Here is a 12,805-nt window from a genome sequence, read left to right on the forward strand (position 1 = left end):
TGATCCTATTTTTCCAACTTAATTGAGGAAAATAAGAACAATCCAAAATGTATTTTTGATACTGTCACAAAGCTAACTAAAAAGTAGCATTCCCCAAGAGAGGATGGCTTCATGAACTTCTTTGAGGAAAAGCTCATGATCATTTGAAAGCAAATTACAGACTCCTCTTTAAATCTGCGTATTCCTCCAAAGTTCAGTTGTCCTCGGTCTGCATAACTCTGCCAGGACCTAGGATCAAGGGAGACACTCAAGTGTTTTAGTACTATATCTCTTGACACAATGATGAAAATAACCATGGCCTCTAAACCTTCAAGCTGCAAACTAAACTACTGAAAGAGCTGCTTCCTGTGCTTAGCCCTCCTATGTTGAACATAATGAACGACTCTCTATCCACTGGATGTGTACCAAACTCACTAAAAGTGGCAGTAATAAAGCCTCTCTTGAAAAAGCCAAACCTTGACCCAGAAAATATATAAAACTATCGGCCTATATCGAATCTCCCATTCCTCTCTTCCTCTGCGAAACGCTTCAGTCTGGTTTTAGACCCCATCATAGCACTGAGACTGCACTTGTGAAGGTGGTAAATTACCTTTTAATGGCGTCAGACAGAGGCTCTGCATCTGTCCTTGTGCTTCTAGACCTTAGTGCTGCTTTTGATACCATCGATCACATTATTCTTTTGGAGAGATTGGAAACTCAAATTGGTCTACATGGACAAGTTCTGGCCTAGTTTAGATCTTATCTGTCGGAAAAATATATCAGTTTGTCTCTGTGGATGGTTTGTCCTCTGACAAATCAACTGTAAATTTCGGTGTTCCTCAAGGTTCCGTTTTAGGACCACTATTATTTTCACTAAATATTTTACCTCTTGGTGATGTCATTCGGAAACATAATGTTAACTTTAACTGCTATGCGGATGACACGCAGCTGTACATTTCGATGAAACATGGTGAAGCCCAAAATTGCCCTAGCTGGAAGCCTGTGTTTCAGACATAAGGAAGTGGATGGCTGAAAATGTTCTACTTTTAACCTCAGACAAAACAGAGATGCTTGTTCTAGGTCCCAAGAAACAAAAAGATTTTCTGTTGAATCTGAGAATTAATCTTGATGGTTGTACAGTCATCTCAAATAAAACTGTAAAGGACCTCTGCGTTACTCTGGACCCTGATCTCTCTTTTGACGAACATATCAAGACTGTTTCAAGGACACAGCTTTTTTCCATCTACATAACATTGCAAAAATCAGAAACTTTCTGTCCAAAAATGATGCAGAAAAATTAATCCATGCTTTTGTCACTTCTAGGTTAGACTACTGCAATGCTCTACTTTCCAGCTACCCGGATAAAGCACTAAATAAACTTCAGTTAGTACTAAACATGGCTGCTAGAATCTTAACTAGAACCAAAAAATGTGATCATATTACTCCAGTGCTAGCCTCTCAACACTGGCTTCCTGTTAAGGCAAGGGCTAATTTCAAGGTTTTACTGCTAACCTACAAAGCATTACATGGGCTTGCTCATACCTATCTTTCCGATTTGGTCCTGCCATACATACCTACACGTACGCTACGGTCACAAGACGCAGACCTCCTAACTGTCCCTAGAATTTCTAAGCAAACAGCTGGTGACAGGGCTTTCTCCTATAGAGCTCCATTTTTATGGAATGGTCTGCCTACCCATGTGAGAGAAGCAGACTCAGTCTCAACCTTTAAGTCTTTATTGAAGACTCATCTCTTCAGTAGGTCCTATGATTGAGTGTAGTCTGGCCCAGGAGTGTGAAGGTGAACGGAAAGGCACTGGAGCAACGAACCGCCCTTGCTGTCTCTGCCTAGCCGGTTCCCCTCTCTCCACTGGAATTCTCTGCCTCTAACCCTATTACAGGGGCTGAGTCGCTGGCTTACTGGTGCTCTTCCATGCCGTCCCTAGGAGGGGTGCGTCACTTGAGTGGGTTGAGTCACTGACGTGATCTTCCTGTCTGGGTTGGCGCCCCCTTTGGGTTGTGCCATGGCGGAGATCTTTGTGGGCTATACTCGGCCTTGTCTCAGGATGGTAAGTTGGTGGTTTAAGATATCTCTCTAGTGGTGTGGGTGCTGTGCTTTGGCAAAGTGGATGGGGTTATATTCTGCCTGTTTGGCCCTGTCCGGGGGTATCGTCGGATGGGGCCACAGTGTCTCCCGACCCCTCCTGTCTCAGCCTCCAGTATTTATGCTGCAGTAGTTTATGTGTCGGGGGGCTAGGGTCTGGAGTATTTCTACTGTCTGTGTCCTGTGTGAATTTAAGTATGCTCTCTCTAATTCTCTCTCTCTTTCTCTCTCTTTCTTTCTCTCTTTCTTTCTTTCTCTCTTTCTTTCTTTCTTTCTTTCTCTCTCTCGGAGGACCTGAGCCCTAGGACCATGCCTCAGGACTACCTGGCCTGATGACTCCTTGCTGTCCCCAGTCCACCTGGCTGTGCTGCTGCTCCAGTTTCAACTGTTCTGCCTGCGGCTATGGAACCCTGACCTGTTCACCGGACGTGCTACCTGTCCCAGACCTGCTGTTTTCAACTCTCCAGAGACAGCATCAGCGGTAGAGATACACTGAATGATCGGCTATGAAAAGCCAACTGACATTTACTCCTGAGGTGCTGACCTGTTGCACCCTCGACAACCACTGTGATTATTATTATTTGACCCTGCTGGTCATCTATGAACATTTGAACATCTTGGCCGTGTTCTGTTATAATCTCCACCCGGCACAGCCAGAAGAGGACTGGCCACCCCTCATAGCCTGGTTCCTCTCTAGGTTTCTTCATAGGTTCTTGCCTTTCTAGGGAGTTTTTCCTAGCCACCGTGCTTCTACACCTGCATTGCTTGCTGTTTGGGGTTTTAGGCTGGGTTTCTGTATAGCACTTTGAGATATCAGCTGATGTAAGAAGGGCTTTATAAATACATTTGATTTGATTCTCTCCCTGTACCCGGTGAATAGGGCTATACATGCAACTGCAGATCCATTGATTATGAAGTATAACAACCTTATTGGGTGTGCCTCGACTAATAGTCTTCTCAGTGTGAAGTCTCTCTTGGATCTCATAAAACAATAAAATTATTTTCGTCTGGGTTCAGTTTTCCCCATCAATATTGACTATACGACTTAGGTCATGGTTTATCCATCTTGCTCAAGCATAACCCTCCTGAAACCCTTTATGAATATTATCATCACAATAGGGTGTTGACTTGCCCCTCAACTTCACTCTTAACCCAATGAGTAACCAATCACCATTTGGAACTTGGAACAGATCCCCCAAGGAGTAAGGAACAGCCAAGGTACACGTTTGGTTTAAAGCTTTGTGATTCCAGAAATGATTTCTAGGTAAAAGGTATTAAAAAGAAACTCAATCTATTCTCCATCCTGCTTTAGTTTGAGTCGCTCAAACAAAGAGAAGAAACCAGGGGCCATATGTATCAAGCGTCTCAGAGTAGAATAGCTGATATAGGATCAGGTCCCTCCTGTCCAAATAATCTAATTTATTATGACCTAAAATGCAAAACTGACGCTACATTAGCACTCCTATGCTTTCTCAATAAAGGTCCTTATTCCAGAGGTTGAAACATTGAAGAAAGTCCAGATAGAAATACATCATGTTGAACAGATAATATTCTTTGTCACAGAGCATTATCTATCATGTCTGCTCTATAAATTACATTTCTATTTGCAACACTGTAACGTTTCAGCCTTATGAACATGCACATTTCGGTTTAGCTGAGTATGTACATTGGAAGATTTACTCAGACATACAGGAGATTTGTTGGTAGTTAAGACAACGACATCAGATATGGGTGATTCTACAGAAGTGGTGCAAATTACAGTCCCACCCCAAAAAACAATGAAAAAAAACAGTTATTTCTAATTCAATCCAAGGTAATAACAAACATCTTGTTAAATGAATATAGTACAAAGTCATTGTTTGTACAGTTATTTCTATTGAGAGGTGGCTGTCCCAAACCCTGACTCCTAAACTTAAACTTAAAATACTGATCTAATAAGTTGTTTTGTAAACATTTTTATATCTTTCTCTTAAAAATGCTGTCCCACCTTTTGAGGTCACTACCGAAACACACACTTTAAAAGACTGTAGAATGAATGTGCCTTAAACTACGACCCTACAAATACCACCAGGTGATGGGATTGCACCCCTCTCCAGCATGGCCACATGATGAGTAGTCTGTCTGAAAACTTTTTGGAGAAATTTATGGAGCAAGTTGATAAATCTTCATCTTTTTAAGAAGTATTACTACCGACTGAATATCTAATATATCAAGAAATATGTAAAGTATGGTTATGGGACAAAAAAAGAAAAAAGCAAATTTGTTGTCCATTAAAATAACATCAAATTGATCAGAAATACAGGGTAGACATTGTTAATGTTGTAGATGACTATTGTAGATGGAAACAGAGTATTTTTTATGGAATATCTACATAGGCGTACAGAACTGTTGTTCTGATTAAAGAAGCAATAAAACTGGCCTTCTTTAGACTAGTTGAGTATCTGGAGCATCAAGCATTTGTGGGTTTGATTACAGGCTCAAAATGGCCAGAAACAAATAACTTTCTTCTGAAACTCGTCAGTCTATTCTTGTTCTGAGAAATGAAGGCTATTCCATGCGATAAATTGCCAAGAAATTGAAGATCTCGTACAACGCTGTGTACCACTCCCTTCACAGAACAGCGCAAACTGGCTCTAAACAGAATAGAAAGAGGAGTGGTCTTTTCTTTCCAAAACAAGGACATTTCTAAATGACCCCGAACTTTTGAAGGGTAGTGTATATTTGCTGGGATGTACATCTGTGCAAATGAAAGATAGCCAGCCATATGTTAGCTATGGAGATTCTTTAAAGTTCAAAATAAGTCAAAATTGTACAAACCGAAATGGTCACAACCGAAACAATTGACACAGTAGAGATATAGAGATCCATTTAAAAGTTACATGCTCCATGCTCTACTAACTGAGCTACAGAGGTTTACATACAAGTCAGAAGTTTACATACACCTTAGCCAAATACATTTAAACTCAGTTTTTCACAATTCCTGACATTTAATCATAGTAAAAATGCCCTGTCTTAGGTCAGTTAGGATCTCCACTTTATTTTAAGAATGTGAAATGTCAGAATAATACTAGAGAGAATGATTTATTTCAGCTTTTATTTCTTTCATCACATTCCCACTGGGTCAGAAGTTTACATACACTCAATTACTATTTAGCATTGCCTTTAAATTGTTTAACTTGGGTCAAACGTTTCGTGTAGCCTTCCACAAGCTTCCCACAATACATTTGCCCATTCCTCCTGACAGAGCTGGTGTAACTGAGTCGGGTTTGTAGGCCTCCTTGCTCACACACGCTTTTTCAGTTCTGGCCACAACGGACTGGGGACCGTCGCAGGGGGTTCCGGACTGTGGGCCGTCGCATGGGGTTCCGTAATGTGGGCCGTCGCAGGGGGTTCCGGACTGTGGGCCGTCGCAGGGGGTTCCGGACTGTGGACCGTCGCCGGAGGCTCCGGACTGGGGACCGTCGCAGGGGGTTCCGGACTGTGGGCCGTCGTATGGGGTTCCGGACTGTGGGCCGTCGTATGGGGTTCCGGACTGTGGGCCGTCGCAGGGGGTTCCGGACTGTGGGCCGTCGCAGGGGGTTCCGGACTGTGGGCCGTCGCCGGAAGCTCCGGACTGGGGACCGTCGCCGGAGGCTCCGGACTGTGGACCGTCGCCGGAGGCTCCGGACTGGGGACCGTCGCCGGAGGCTCCGGACTGGGGACCGTCGCAGGGGGTTCCGGACTGGGGACCGTCGCAGGGGGTTCCGGACTGTGGGCCGTCGCATGGGGTTCCGGACTGTGGGCCTTCGCAGGGGGTTCCGGACTGTGGGCCGTCGCAGGGGGATCCGGACTGTGGGCCGTCGCATGGGGTTCCGGACTGTGGGCCGTCGCAGGGGGTTCCGGACGGTGGGCCGTCGCAGGGGGTTCCGGACTGTGGGCCGTCGCAGGGGGTTCCGGACTATGGGCCGTCGCAGGGGGTTCCGGACTGGGGACCGTCGCAGGGAGTTCCGGACTGGGGACCGTCGCAGGGAGTTCCGGACTGGGGACCGTCGCCGGAAGCTCCGGACTGGGGACCGTCGCCGGAGGCTCCGGACTGGGGACAGTCGCATGGAGTTCCGGACTGTGGGCCGTCGCAGGGGGTTCCGGACTGTGGGCCGTCGCATGGGGTTCCGGACTGTGGCTCGTCGCAGGGGGTTCCGGACTCTGGGTCGTCGCAGGGGGTTCCGGACTGTGGGCCGTCGCAGGGGGTTCCGGACTGGGGACCGTCGCCGGAGGCTCCGGACTGGGGACAGTCGCATGGGGTTCCGGACTGTGGGCCGTCGCAGTGGGTTCCGGACTGTGGGCCGTCACATGGGGTTCCGGACTGTGGGCCTTCGCTGGGGGTTCCGGACTGGGGACCGTCGCAGGGAGTTCTGGACTGGGGACCGTCGCAGGGGGTTCCGGACTGTGGGCCGTCGCATGGGGTTCCGGACTGTGGCTCGTCGCAGGGGGTTCCGGACTCTGGGTCGTCGCAGGGGGTTCCGGACTGTGGGCCGTCGCAGGGGGTTCCGGACTGGGGACCGTCGCCGGAGGCTCCGGACTGGGGACAGTCACATGGGGTTCTGGACTGTGGGCCGTCGCAGTGGGTTCCGGACTGTGGGCCGTCGCATGGGGTTCCGGACTGTGGGCCGTCGCAGGGGGTTCCGGACTGGGGACCGTCGCAGGGAGTTCTGGACTGGGGACCGTCGCAGGGGGTTCCGGACTGGGGACCGTCGCCGGAAGCTCCGGACTGGGGACCGTCGCCGGAGGCTCCGGACTGGGGACCGTAGCATGGGGTTCCGGACTGTGGGTCGTCGCAGGGGGTTCCGGACTGTGGGCCGTTGCAGGGGGTTCCGGACTGTGGGCCGTCGCAGGGGTTTCCGGACTGGGGACCGTCGCAGGGGGTTCCGGACTGGGGACCGTTGCAGGGGGTTCCGGACTGGGGACCGTCGCCGGAGGCTCCGGACTGGGGACAGTCGCATGGGGTTACGGACTGTGGGCCGTCGCAGGGGGTTCCGGACTGTGGGCCGTCGCAGGGGGTTCCGGACTGTGGGCCGTCGCAGGGGTTTCCGGACTGGGGACCGTCGCAGGGGGTTCCGGACTGGGGACCGTCGCAGGGGGTTCCGGACTGGGGACCGTCGCCGGAGGCTCCGGACTGGGGACAGTCGCATGGGGTTCCGGACTGTGGGCCGTCGCAGGGGGTTCCGGACTGTGGGCCGTCGCATGGGGTTTCCGGACTGGGGACCGTCGCAGGGGGTTCCGGACTGGGGACCGTCGCAGGGGGTTCCGGACTGTGGGCCGTCGCAGGGGTTTCCGGACTGGGGACCGTCGCAGGGGGTTCCGGACTGGGGACCGTCGCCGGAGCCTCCGGACTGGGGACCGTCGCAGGGGGTTCCGGACTGTGGGCCGTCGCAGGGGGTTCTGGACTGTGGGCCGTCGCAGGGGTTTCCGGACTGGGGACCGTCGCAGGGGGTTCCGGACTGGGGACCGTCGCAGGGGGTTCCGGACTGGGGACCGTCGCCGGAGGCTCCGGACTGGGGACAGTCGCATGGGGTTACGGACTGTGGGCCGTCGCAGGGGGTTCCGGACTGTGGGCCGTCGCATGGGGTTTCCGGACTGGGGACCGTCGCAGGGGGTTCCGGACGGGGGACCGTGGCAGGGGGTTCCGGACTGTGGGCCGTCGCAGGGATTTCCGGACTGGGGACCGTCGCCGGAGCCTCCGGACTGGGGACCGTCGCAGGGGGTTCCGGACTGTGGGTCGTCGCAGGGGGTTCCGGACTGGGGACCGTCGCCGGAAGCTCCGGACTGGGGACCGTCGCCGGAGGCTCCGGACTGGGGACCGTCGCCGGAGGCTCCGGACTGGGGACCGTTGCATGGGGTTCCGGACTGGGGACCGTCGCCGGAGTCTCCGGACTGGGGACCGTCGCAGGGGGTTCCGGACTGGGGACCGTCGCAGGGGGTTCCGGACTGGGGACCGTCGCAGGGGGTTCCGGACTGTGGACCGTCGCCGGAAGCTCCGGACTGGGGACCGTCGCCAGAGGCGCCGGACTGGGGACCGTCGCCGGAGGCTCTGGACTGGTGACACGCACTTCAGGGCGAGTGCAAGGAGCAGGCACAGGATGTACCGGACTGGGGAGGCGCATTGGAGGCCTGATGCGTGGAGCTGGCACAGGTTGCACCGGATTGGTGACACGCTCTTCAGGGCGAGTGCGGGGAGCAGGCACAGGATGTACCGGACTGGGGAGGCGCACTGGAAGCCTGATGCTTGGGGCCGGCACAGGTTGCACCGGACTGGTGACACGCTCTTCAGGGCGTGTGCGAGGAGCAGGCACAGGATGTACCGGACTGTGGAGGCATACTGGAGGTCTGGTGCGTAGAGCTGGCACAAATTGTCCTGGACAGATGACACACTCCGCACGCCGAGTGCTGGGAGCTGGCACAGAACGTACTGGGCTGTGGAGGCATACTGGAGGTCTGGTGCGTAGAGCTGGCACAAATTGTCCCGGACAGATGACACACTTCGCACGGCGAGTGCGGGGAGCAGGTGCAGGACGTACTGGGCTGTGGAGGCGCACTGGAGACCTGGTGCATAGAACCGGCACAAATTACACACCTCAGGGCGAGTGCGTGGAGGAGACACAGGACGTACCGGACTGGGGAGGCGCACTGGAGGCCAGATGCGTGAAACCGGTGCAGATGACACCGGACTGATGTCACACTCCTCAGCACGCCCACGCTGCAGCTCTCTCATCGCCACCACCTCTCTCCGGAATCTTTCATCGAGTTCCTCCTTCGACTCCCTGACGGTGTCTGGCTCATTCCTCGGCTCCGCCGATAGCCCCATTTTGCCCCACTTCTGTAAAATTACCTATATAGGCCATGGTAATACTAGCCTTTCAGCCCAGTTCCTATAAGTCTTGGCACAGAGCGAGGCCGCCGGACTCCACTTTCCCAGCCCTAACCTCAAACCCCAATCTGTGTGGGTAACTGATGAATCCAATATGGACGTAGGAGCCATGTGATTTAGTGTATTGCTCCGTCATGGATATATAATAAAGTATTACAGAAGCATTCCTAAACCCCAGATATTAGATTTCCAGACTGTGTCGAAGGAAAGCTAGTTTTCAGATGGTTCGATCATGGTTTTTGCAACATCGACTTTGTATGTATGAGTCTCGCATGGGAGTACCTTTAATGAACTTGAACTTAGTATAACTTATGGGCAATGCCAAGATAAGGAGGATGGTGTTATAACTTTATAGCATCAATGATTATATATACTGAATCTATGAACTTAGATACAATATACTTAAACTAAAACTTGAACCTAATCTGGGTAACTACCATAATAGGAGTTTGACAGATTATAAAACACTGTTTTTCTCCATCCTGAGAATCTCCATGATGACAGAAACCAAATATAATCAGATAACAACCATACTGTTGACTTTGGCGAACCAAACCACAGATATATCTAATAAATGTATCACTTCACTTCTCATTTCACAATCCGCCCAATGAATGATAATCCTCTGCATTCTAAACTGCCATCTTTCATGACTCAGAAGGAAAATTGGCAGAAAACTTAATTTACATTTTAGTTAAAATGCAAGCTAGCTAATATGGGGTGGGAAAGTCAGTGAAGTCAGTGGAAAATGTCCAAAGGGGATCATAGAGCATGTATTTGGGAGAGGAGAGTTGAGGCCAAAGATCCTTCCCACATAAGAAGGCTTGCATCTCCTGTGCAATTGGTCTTGGTTTGGCTCTCTTTCTTGTAACCCTAAGTGTGTGTGTGTGTGTGTGTGTGTGTGTGTGTGTGTGTGTGTGTGTGTGTGTGTGTGTGTGTGTGTGTGTGTGTGTGTGTGTGTGTGTGTGTGTGTGTGTGTGTGTGCGTGCGTGTGTCTCATCTCTGTCAGCTCTAATTTTAAAGCCAATGTACAATTTAATGTTTACGAAATAAACGCTGGAGAGGACTGATACTATAAATGGTGAAGTGCTTTTACTATAGTGTATACAGGCTTAACTCGCTGGTGTCACTTTAAAAATAAGTGTTGATAGATTCTGCCTCTCTCATAGAAGGACATGGTGCTAGCGCTAGAGATACAGATTGACTAATGTTTAGATTTCTCCTTAAACTGACCTATGAAAGTGTGAGTGTTTTGCAATTGTGGTTAAAGAGAAAATAGATATAAAAGTCATGTCAACATCTACCTTAGGAAATGTAAATTTAACAGAGTTGAGAAACCAACATGCAAGCGGTGAAACTAACTGACAACAAACTCTCACTATGTGATAAATATGTCTCACTTCTGCATATGTGATGAATATGTCTCACTTCTCCTGCATATGTGATGAATATGTGCAACAGAGTGGCGCAGCGGTCTAAGGCACTGCATTGCAGTGCTAGAGGTGTTACTACAGACCTGGGTTCATTTCCGGGCTGTGCCACAACCGGGCGTGGCCGGGAGTCCCATAGGACGGCGCACAATTGGCCCAGCATCATCCGGGTTAGGGTAGGGTTTGGGGCTTTAATTGGCTCATCGCGCCTTAGCGACTCCTTCTGGCGGGCCGGGTGCCTGCAGGCTGATCCCGGTCGCCAGTTGAACGGTGTTTACTCCGACACATTGGTGCGGCTGGCTTCCGGGTTAAGCTGGCAGGTGTTAAGGTGCGCGGTTAGGCGGGTCATGTTTCGGAGGATGCATGACTTTGCCTCTCCCGAGCCTTTTGGGGAGTTGCAGTGATGAGACAAGATTGTAATTGAAATTGGGAGAAAGAAAAAAGGGGGTAAAAATATTTTTTTTTAATAACAAATAAGAAATAGATGTGTCTTAATCTCAGGTCAAGACAAACAGACATTGGCAGTTAATTGATCCAAGATAGTTAAACAAGAACAGGAAATTGTGGGTGGAATGAGAGGAAGTAGAACTTCTGTGATGCTGGAAAAGGTTCAATTCTTGGTGCTTTCAAGACAACTGGGAACTTGGGGAAAAGGTAGGTCATATCATGGCGTCATTAATCTTCAGGTCGGAAAGTCAGAACTCTAGAAAGATGCCAGAGTTTCCGACTTGGAATTACAAACTTTTTTCCCCAGTCAGAGCTTGTTTTTTTCCGTGTTCCCAGTTATTTTGAACACGGCAAGCGTGGAGGTATGAGACCACAAGGCCAGAAGATGATTGGAGATCTTCTGAGGGTGGTAGATGGTTGTTTATGTGTGTTTGTATTCTAGCTAGACGAAAGTGAATGGGGAAGGAGTCAAGCCTTTTCTGTTTAACATGCCAATTCAGTACTCAATTTGAGTAGTACACACACAGACGTGACCATAAAATATATTCCCAAGTTCATATCGAAGACTTTCTTTAGTTCTATGGTTGCGTTTAGACAGGCAGCGCAAAGATTTTTCATTTTTCCTTTTGACCAATCACATTAGATTCTGTCCGCATCAGATCTTTTTCAGAGCTGATCTGATTGGTCAAAAGACGAATTAGTGAAAAAAATATCAGAATTGGGCTGCCTGTCTAAACGTAGCTCAAGTAGCCTCAATCAAGCCTTTCCCTTCAGATTGAATGTGAGACTATGGATTTTGGCAATGCAAGATGCTCTAAGTAATGTAACGCAAGTGGATGTATCATCAAGTAATGTAAGATACTTTCTGGCCTACAAATATGGTTCAGTAGGACATGCATCAGAAATAATGCCTTTTATGGGTAATGTCTAGTTCTCCGAAGTTGGTTGACAGTTTTATGTGGATCCCATGCATTGAGTATCCTTCTTCTTTTTCAGTCTCTCTCTCTTTCTCCCTCTCTCTAGACACAGCTGGAGCCTCCATTCCATCTCTGTTTCAGACCACGTGTTTGAAAAGGAGTGTCTCAAACCCAAACCACTGGTGCAGTCTCACACCAATATATAGCTCTACCTCAAAATTCACCTCTGCTCAGCACACCCCTTTATTCTGACTAGAATTAATCTTTATATTTTGCAGCTATGAGCTTCAAACCCTGTGAAACAGTTCATAATGTTAGCTATAAAATAATACATTCATATCTAGGCTAATGTATGCTCAGTATGCTCTAAGTTGAGTTGAAGCTTTAAATATTGCTGACAATACAGTAATAGACACAGCGAGACTTTTTATGACCTGGCAGTTTGGATTGAGTTATAGTCTTCTATTCGAAATTAATTGGAATGAACTTGTCCTTCCAGAAAACAAACAGCTAGAATTTGGCCTCCTAGAATCTCCTGGGGTTCTAGAATGAATGTCTGGAATGTAACGCATAGAGGCGCAGTCAGTGAACCTAAAGAAAGTTTGAGACAGAGAGGGAAGGAGAGAAAGATGGAGTGATGGAAGAGCAGACATTGAAGAAAAGGGAGAGAGAGGGTAGGAGAGATGGAAAAGATATAGAAAATGAGGGAGGAAAAGAGACAAAGAAGAAAGGAGAGGAGAAGAAAGAGTGATGGCAGAACAGACAGACATTTAAGGGAGGGGGGGTGGGAGGGAGGAAGGGAGGGAGGAAAGGAAAGAATGAGCGAATGTACAGACATAGAAAGGAGGGAGACAGCAGAAAAAAACATGGCTGTCCTAGACAACCCAACCACATGTATCGCTGAAGATCTAATGCGGTGGTCAAGCCTGGAGAATTGTAGCAACAAGAACCCATCCAAACACACATACACTATATATACAAAAGTATGTGGACACCCCTTCAAATGAGTGGATTCGGCTATTTCA

This window comes from Salmo trutta, chromosome 8 (assembly GCF_901001165.1).
Source record: "Salmo trutta chromosome 8, fSalTru1.1, whole genome shotgun sequence".
NCBI classification, from domain to species: domain Eukaryota; kingdom Metazoa; phylum Chordata; class Actinopteri; order Salmoniformes; family Salmonidae; genus Salmo; species Salmo trutta.